General features: G+C 45.6%; 1 non-coding gene across 1 annotated transcript; it reads right to left on the minus strand.

The window, feature by feature from the left end:
• Positions 1–4,402: 4,402 nt before the first annotated feature.
• Positions 4,403–4,509, minus strand: LOC132540014 (U6 spliceosomal RNA). Its single transcript, XR_009551299.1, has one exon. It is a non-coding gene; the product is annotated as a U6 spliceosomal RNA (small nuclear RNA).
• Between the last annotated feature and the right edge of the window lie 1,822 nt (positions 4,510–6,331).

A 6,331-nucleotide genomic window follows, 5' to 3' on the forward strand; every position in this document is an offset into this window, starting at 1 on the left:
AACCAGGATCCCAACCCCTAACCTTAAGCTTTGTGCCATGGGTGCTGAACCGCTGCACTACCACTCAGCCCCCAAGAGTGCTTCTTCAGTAGTTCCAGTTCCAATCAAAGCCAAATTATCAGTGGTCTGGGAGAAGGAGGCAGAGTGGATAAAGTACAGGATTCTCAGGCATGAGGTCCCAAGTTCAATCCCCAGTGCCACATATACCAGAGTAACGTGCAGATTCTCCCTGCTCCTCTCTCTCTCATTAATGAATAAATGAGATCTTTAGAACAAAAGAAAAATATCTCTGAAGATGGGTAGGGTGCACCATGGAAGAAATTAGAGCTTCTAAATTGTAGGTCCTGAGTCCAATCCCAAGCACTGCATATGCTAGAGTGCTGCTTCTGGGCCCCTCTACCACCTTCTGTAGTTCATGAAATTAAAAATAATTAAAAAGCTATATTTTACCCACATCAGTCCGTTCTCCAGCAAGTTTACTAATGTGTTAACTCAAACTTCTTTCTCAAGCTGTTTCTATTCAGGATTTGTATCATAACTCTCTAAAGAGAAAATTGGTTTAAAGGTCATTTTTATGAAATTTTTTATGGAAATTAAGATACTTTCAAGTTGTAAAATAAAACATATTATTACATAAATTTATTACGACTCCCTGTGGGTTCAGAAATAAACAGCTCTGCCAAAACCATACTGCAAAGCACAAGGACCAGCAGAAGGATCCTGGTTCTGGCCCCCAGCTCTCCACCTGCAGGAAAGGTACTTCACAAGCAGTGAAGCAGGTCTGCAGGTATCTGTCTTTCTCTCCCCCTGTCTTCCCCTCCTCTCTCCATTTCTATCTGTCCTATCCAACAACAACATCAATTACTACAACAATGTTAAACAAGGGCAACAAAAAAGGGAAAATAAATTAATTCATTAAAAAAACCATACTCTAATATTTTCTGCTTATAGAGTCTATGGTCAAGGGGCAAGAAAGGGTTTTTCCCCCACTACATTTTTCGATATTTCCTAGATTTTGAGTTACATATGTATGTAGTTTTATTCAAATGTGTAAGTTCTACTAAAGTGTATGTATCATTTAAATAAGCAAAGTATGTATACTCTTGTTCTCTTCAGATTGTATAAATATTTTGCCTCTTAAGTAAGCAAAGTATCATATTTTAAATTTAAAAAAAATAAAGGCTGCCACTGTCTGGGAGGTTGTGCAATGGATAAAGCTTTGGGGTTCTTAGGTGTGAGTCCTCAAGTTTGATCTCCGGCATCACATGAGTCAGAGTGATGCTGTGGTTCTCCTTCTTCCTCTCCCCTATTTCTCTCATTAATAAATAAATCTTTACAAACAAAAGTAAAACCTGAATGGGGTTGAAAGAGAATGTGGAAGCCCAAAATAGACATGTTTTTGAGTTATTTGCAGTAAACCTTGTAGCATTTTAGGGAAAGTGGGTTGCATAACAGTAAGCATTACAATAACTGTCACTAGTCACTTTGATTTAGATATCTTAGTTTTCCCTACTCTTGTCCTTTCCACTTTCCCTACCCTTGTTTTAGCCTGCAGTAGTGTAAGTGACAGTGCAAATGACATATTAATCCCTTGCCTGCGATGGTCTCAGATTGCAGAGGAGCATCAGTAGGTAAACTTGAAGCTAGGAATTCACATTTCCCAACCATTACTTCTTAGCAAACCCCTTCTGGCACAGACACAGAGAGCCTAAACATTCAAGTTACTTCTTATTCTCAATGGAATATATTTTCTATATGTCCTGAGATATTTTTACTTGGTCAAGAATAATGAAATAACATTTTTAATATAAAGTAACCTTTAAAAAGTCTTTTTTTTTGTTTGGTAAGAGAGAAAGAAATAGAGATGGAAAGGGGAGATAGAGTGGAAAAAGAAAGTGAGACACATTAAGATGGTGTTTCACTGCTTGTGAAGCTTCTGCCTGCAAGTGGGGATGAAGGGCTTGAACATTGGTCCTCTCACACTATACATGTGCACTCACAAAATGACCTTTAAAAAAAGATGAATATATCGATGTATTTTAGTACCACAGTTTTATACTACATAATTCTACTATTGCCAACAGATGTTTTCTCCTTTTAACTTTAAAATGAAAAAAATGGGGTCCGGGAGGTGATGTAACCAGTGGAGTGAACATGTTACAATTCACAAGGACTAAGGTTCAAGCCCAAGATACAACCAGCTGAGGAGAAGCTTCACAAGTGGTGAGGCAATGCTGCAGGTGTCTCTCTGTGTCTCCCCCTCTACATCTTCTGTTCCCTCTCAACTTCTATCCAGGAAATAATTAATGAATAAAATATACAGGGGGCCAGCAGTGGTGCATCTGTTTAAGCACAGAAATTTCAGTGCATAAGGAATCATGTTCAAGTCCCTGGTCCCCAGCTTCAGGGGGTAGGGGAAGCTTCACAAGTGGTAAAGCAAGGCTGCAGGTGTTTCTCTGTCTCTCTCTTTTCTAACTCCTCCTCTCCTCCCAATTCCTCTGTCTCGGTCCAATAATAAATAAATATATTAATATATATAAAAGAAAATTGACTTTAAAAATTTTAAAAAATGAAATAGAAAAAGTGGGATAAAGAGCATGTGAGAAACATCACAGTACCTGCCATCATGCCTGGTGCTCCCATGTTGTGTTAGGGCTCAACACCAAGTCTGCAAGCATGGTGATGTGATGTGCACTCTACTGGGGAAGCAAGCTCTGGAACCCTTCGTTTATTTATTTTTATGGATAGAGCACTACTCAGAACTTCTGTATGCTGGGGATCAAACTTGGGGCCTCCTGCATGTGTAGTATGCAGTTTACCACTAACCTATCTCTCAGTTAAATGCTTAAAATTTTGAGATAGAGACCTAAGCACAGATCTACTATCCACTGAACTTGGCTTGCTGTATCTGTGTTGCTGTTCAGTGGGGCCAGGAATCAAGCCCAGGGACTCCCATATGTAAGGCATGTGCAGAGTGACTCTTCGAACAGTTGTTAAGTGATTCTACTAAATAAATCTTATCTGCAGTGTCCTGAGAGGTGGTACAGTGAATAAGACATTGGACTCTAAAGCATGAAGTTCTCAGTTTAATCTCTGGCATTGCATAGGTCACAGTGATACTCTAGTTCTTCCCTCACACCTTTCTCTATAATCTTCTGGTAAAGTCTACCTTGAAGCACATGCAGAGCAATTTCTTTGTTTTTTATCTGGGAGCGTTCTTGCTGGCATTCAACTACAAGCCCTGGAAAATTACCAAGACCAAAGACAGATGGGACTTCCCACAAGGCAAACTTAAACAGAAGCAAGATGTTTAAGACAAGGAAACATGAATCAGGAAATTACTACAAAAGATTAAGAACATTTTAGATTTAACAGGCTTTAGAAATGATACCTAAGGGAGCCAGAAGGTAGCACAGTGGGCTAAGCCCACATGGCACAAAGAACAAGGACCGTTTAGGATCCTGGTTCAAGCCCCCTGCTCTCCACCTGCAGAGGAGTCGCTTCACAGGTAGTAAAGCAGGTCTGCAGGTGTCTCTCTGTCTCTATTCCTCTCTATCTCCCCCTTCTCTCTCAATTTCTCTCTGTCACTATCCAATAACAAACAAAAAAAAGATACATAGATTGCTTTATGGAAAACTGGGAATTGTTATGCAAGTACATACATAACATAACTTTTTTATTCATAAAAGAGAATGAGAGCATCATTATGGTACATGCAATGCCAGGAATCAAACTCAGGACCAGAAGGCGGCTCAGGGGGTAAAGCACATGCTTTACGTAGCATGTGGCTGGGGGTCTGATCCTGGACACCGCAAGTGAACACCACAGGCAGGCAATGGGAGGGACTCCGTGCATAGAGGAGCAGTGCTTTGCATGTCTCCCTCTCTTAAAGGATACAGAATGGAGACTGGCGGGGAGGCTTCTCAGCTGTCCCATGCAGGTGCAAGGTTCTGGGTGGGATTGATCCCCAGGCACAATATTTGAGAAAATTTTTTAAAAGTCTTTGTATTACTTAAAAGATGTACAGTTAAGAGAACAATATTACCATGATTTTTTTCAAAAAAGCCAATCTGCAGCCCTGGAGGCTGGCACAATGGTTGGAGCTTTGGACTCAAGCATGAGGTCCTGAATTCTACCACCAGCATCACATGTTACAGACTGATGCTACAGTGTTTTCTCTCTCTCTCTATCTCTCTCTCTTTCTTCTCCCTTTCTCCCTCACTAATAAATCTTTTAAAAGAGCTCCAGCATATGTAGAAAAAGGGTTCAGACAGACCTAGGATCCAACACATGCAAATCCTGACCTCTTACCACTGAACCACCTCCCAGCTTGCATTAACTGGTTCTTTAAAAGATTTTAATTATTTATATGTGTACATATATTTTATAAACTTTTTTTTGAAAAAATATGGTACACTTCATGAATTTGTGTGTAATCCTTGAGCAGGGGCCATGCTAATCTTCTCTGTATCATGCCAATTTCAGTATATGTACTACCAAAGCTAGGACTATATTATAATCTTATTTAAAAAGTGTTAAGAGATGGAGACAGTTGGAGTCGGGTGGTGGCACAGCGGGTTAAGCGCACATGGCGCGAAGCTCAAGGACCGGAGGAAAGGTCGCAGTTTGTGGTTCGAGCTCCTGGCTCCCCCACCTGCTGGGGAGTCCCTTTACAGGTGGTGAAGCAGGTCTGCAGGTGTCTATCTTTCTCTCCCCCTCTCTGTCTTCCCCTCCTCTCTCCATTTCTCTCTGTCCTATCCAACAACAACGACATTAATAACCACAACAATGTTAAGCAACCAGGGAAACCAAAAGGAAAAATAAATAAAAATTAAAAAAGAGTGGAAAAGAATAGAAAAGAAAAAAAAGAAAGGGAGACAATGAGACCTTGGTGACAACAACAACAAAAAAATAAAATAACCTATTTATACTCTAGAATTGCAAAATGGCTAGGGCAGTGGATCTGTAGGCATTAAGTCCTGAATTCAATCCCCAGCATTGCATGTGCCATAGTCATGCTCTGCTTCTCTTTTTGGTATTAATAAGTAACATTTTTTTCCTTTTTTTTTTTAAACCACAGTTCCTGTCCGGTTCCTACCCAGCTCCAAGATTGGCTCCTGCCTGGCTCTGTCCAGCTCCTATTGCAGCTCCCACCTGCCAGTGCCCTGGCCGCCCTGTTGTGCGCAGGCGGACTGCAGTCCCCCCAGGACTATCCTTGCAGACACAAGAGCCCCAGGCGCCCCCCCCACCCCCCATGGCACAAGGAGCCCAGCCAGGCCCAGGCCTCCTGAAAGGGGTAGGGGGTGGGGGGGGCGCTGGGAGTGGCCTCTCCGGACCAGCAGTTTGCAAAGTGCCAGACCCTCATCCCAGACCCAACCCGCAGCCTGGCAAATGGCTCAACAGGGGTTCCAGCCAGCCAGCATGGGGCACAGCTCTGAAATGCATGTCTCTTCGAGAGAGACAGAGGCAGAGAAAACACTCCAGTTCTAGAAGTGTGAGGAGACCCCCCAACCTGGACCCACACCCCGCGCCCAGGCCTTCACCTTAGTCTGGGGGCCCGGCTCGCCATGTTGCCCCAGGCCAAACTCCAGGTTCAGGATTCCAAACAGCAGTCCCCCGAGGACCTCGTCGTGGGCCACACCGAGGAAGGACAGCAGGCGCACATTTCGATGGGCGGGCGTGTGGAAAGTTCTCTGGGCCTGGCCACTCCCGAAGCCAAGGCAGGCTGGTGGGTTCCACCGGGGTCCCCTCCTGCCTGGGCGGTTGGGGTGGGCGGGAGGCTCACTGCCCGGCCTCGAGCTGCCCGGGCGGGTCCTCACCCTCAGGGCGCTCGGAGCCGCAGGCATGGACATGCTGGGCAAGGCCCTGGGACCCCAGGACCCCTCTCCTGGCTGGAAGGAAAGGGAAGGCCGGCTGCCCAGACTCTCAGACGGGGTCCCTGTGCTTGCGCTCCTGGAAGCCGAAAACAGCGGGATCTGGGGCGCGCAGCCACCCTTCCAGGGTGTCCCTGCCCGGGGTGTGGGGTCTGGGGTCTCGCGCACACCTCCCCCGGGTGCGCCCCTGCCGGGGGTGCGCATGGCCCTTATCCGGGGACTGCCCCGCTCAAGGCCGCTGGATCCTGGGGGTTGGGGGGGGGCGCAGCCACCTCTTCGGGGTGTGCCTGGCCCGGGGTAAGGGGTCCAGCGGCGCTGGCGCCTCTGTGGCTGTACCCTGACTTCGCCCCTCCCCCCACCCAGCACCTTCCTGGGCGGGCGCGACACCCGAGCCTTCCAGGATGGGTGGCACCGGGGGCCACTTACTTGGAATTGGAGGAATGGCAGTAGATGGGCCG

The sequence above is a fragment of the Erinaceus europaeus genome, chromosome 8 (assembly GCF_950295315.1).
Source record: "Erinaceus europaeus chromosome 8, mEriEur2.1, whole genome shotgun sequence".
Lineage (NCBI taxonomy): Eukaryota > Metazoa > Chordata > Mammalia > Eulipotyphla > Erinaceidae > Erinaceus > Erinaceus europaeus.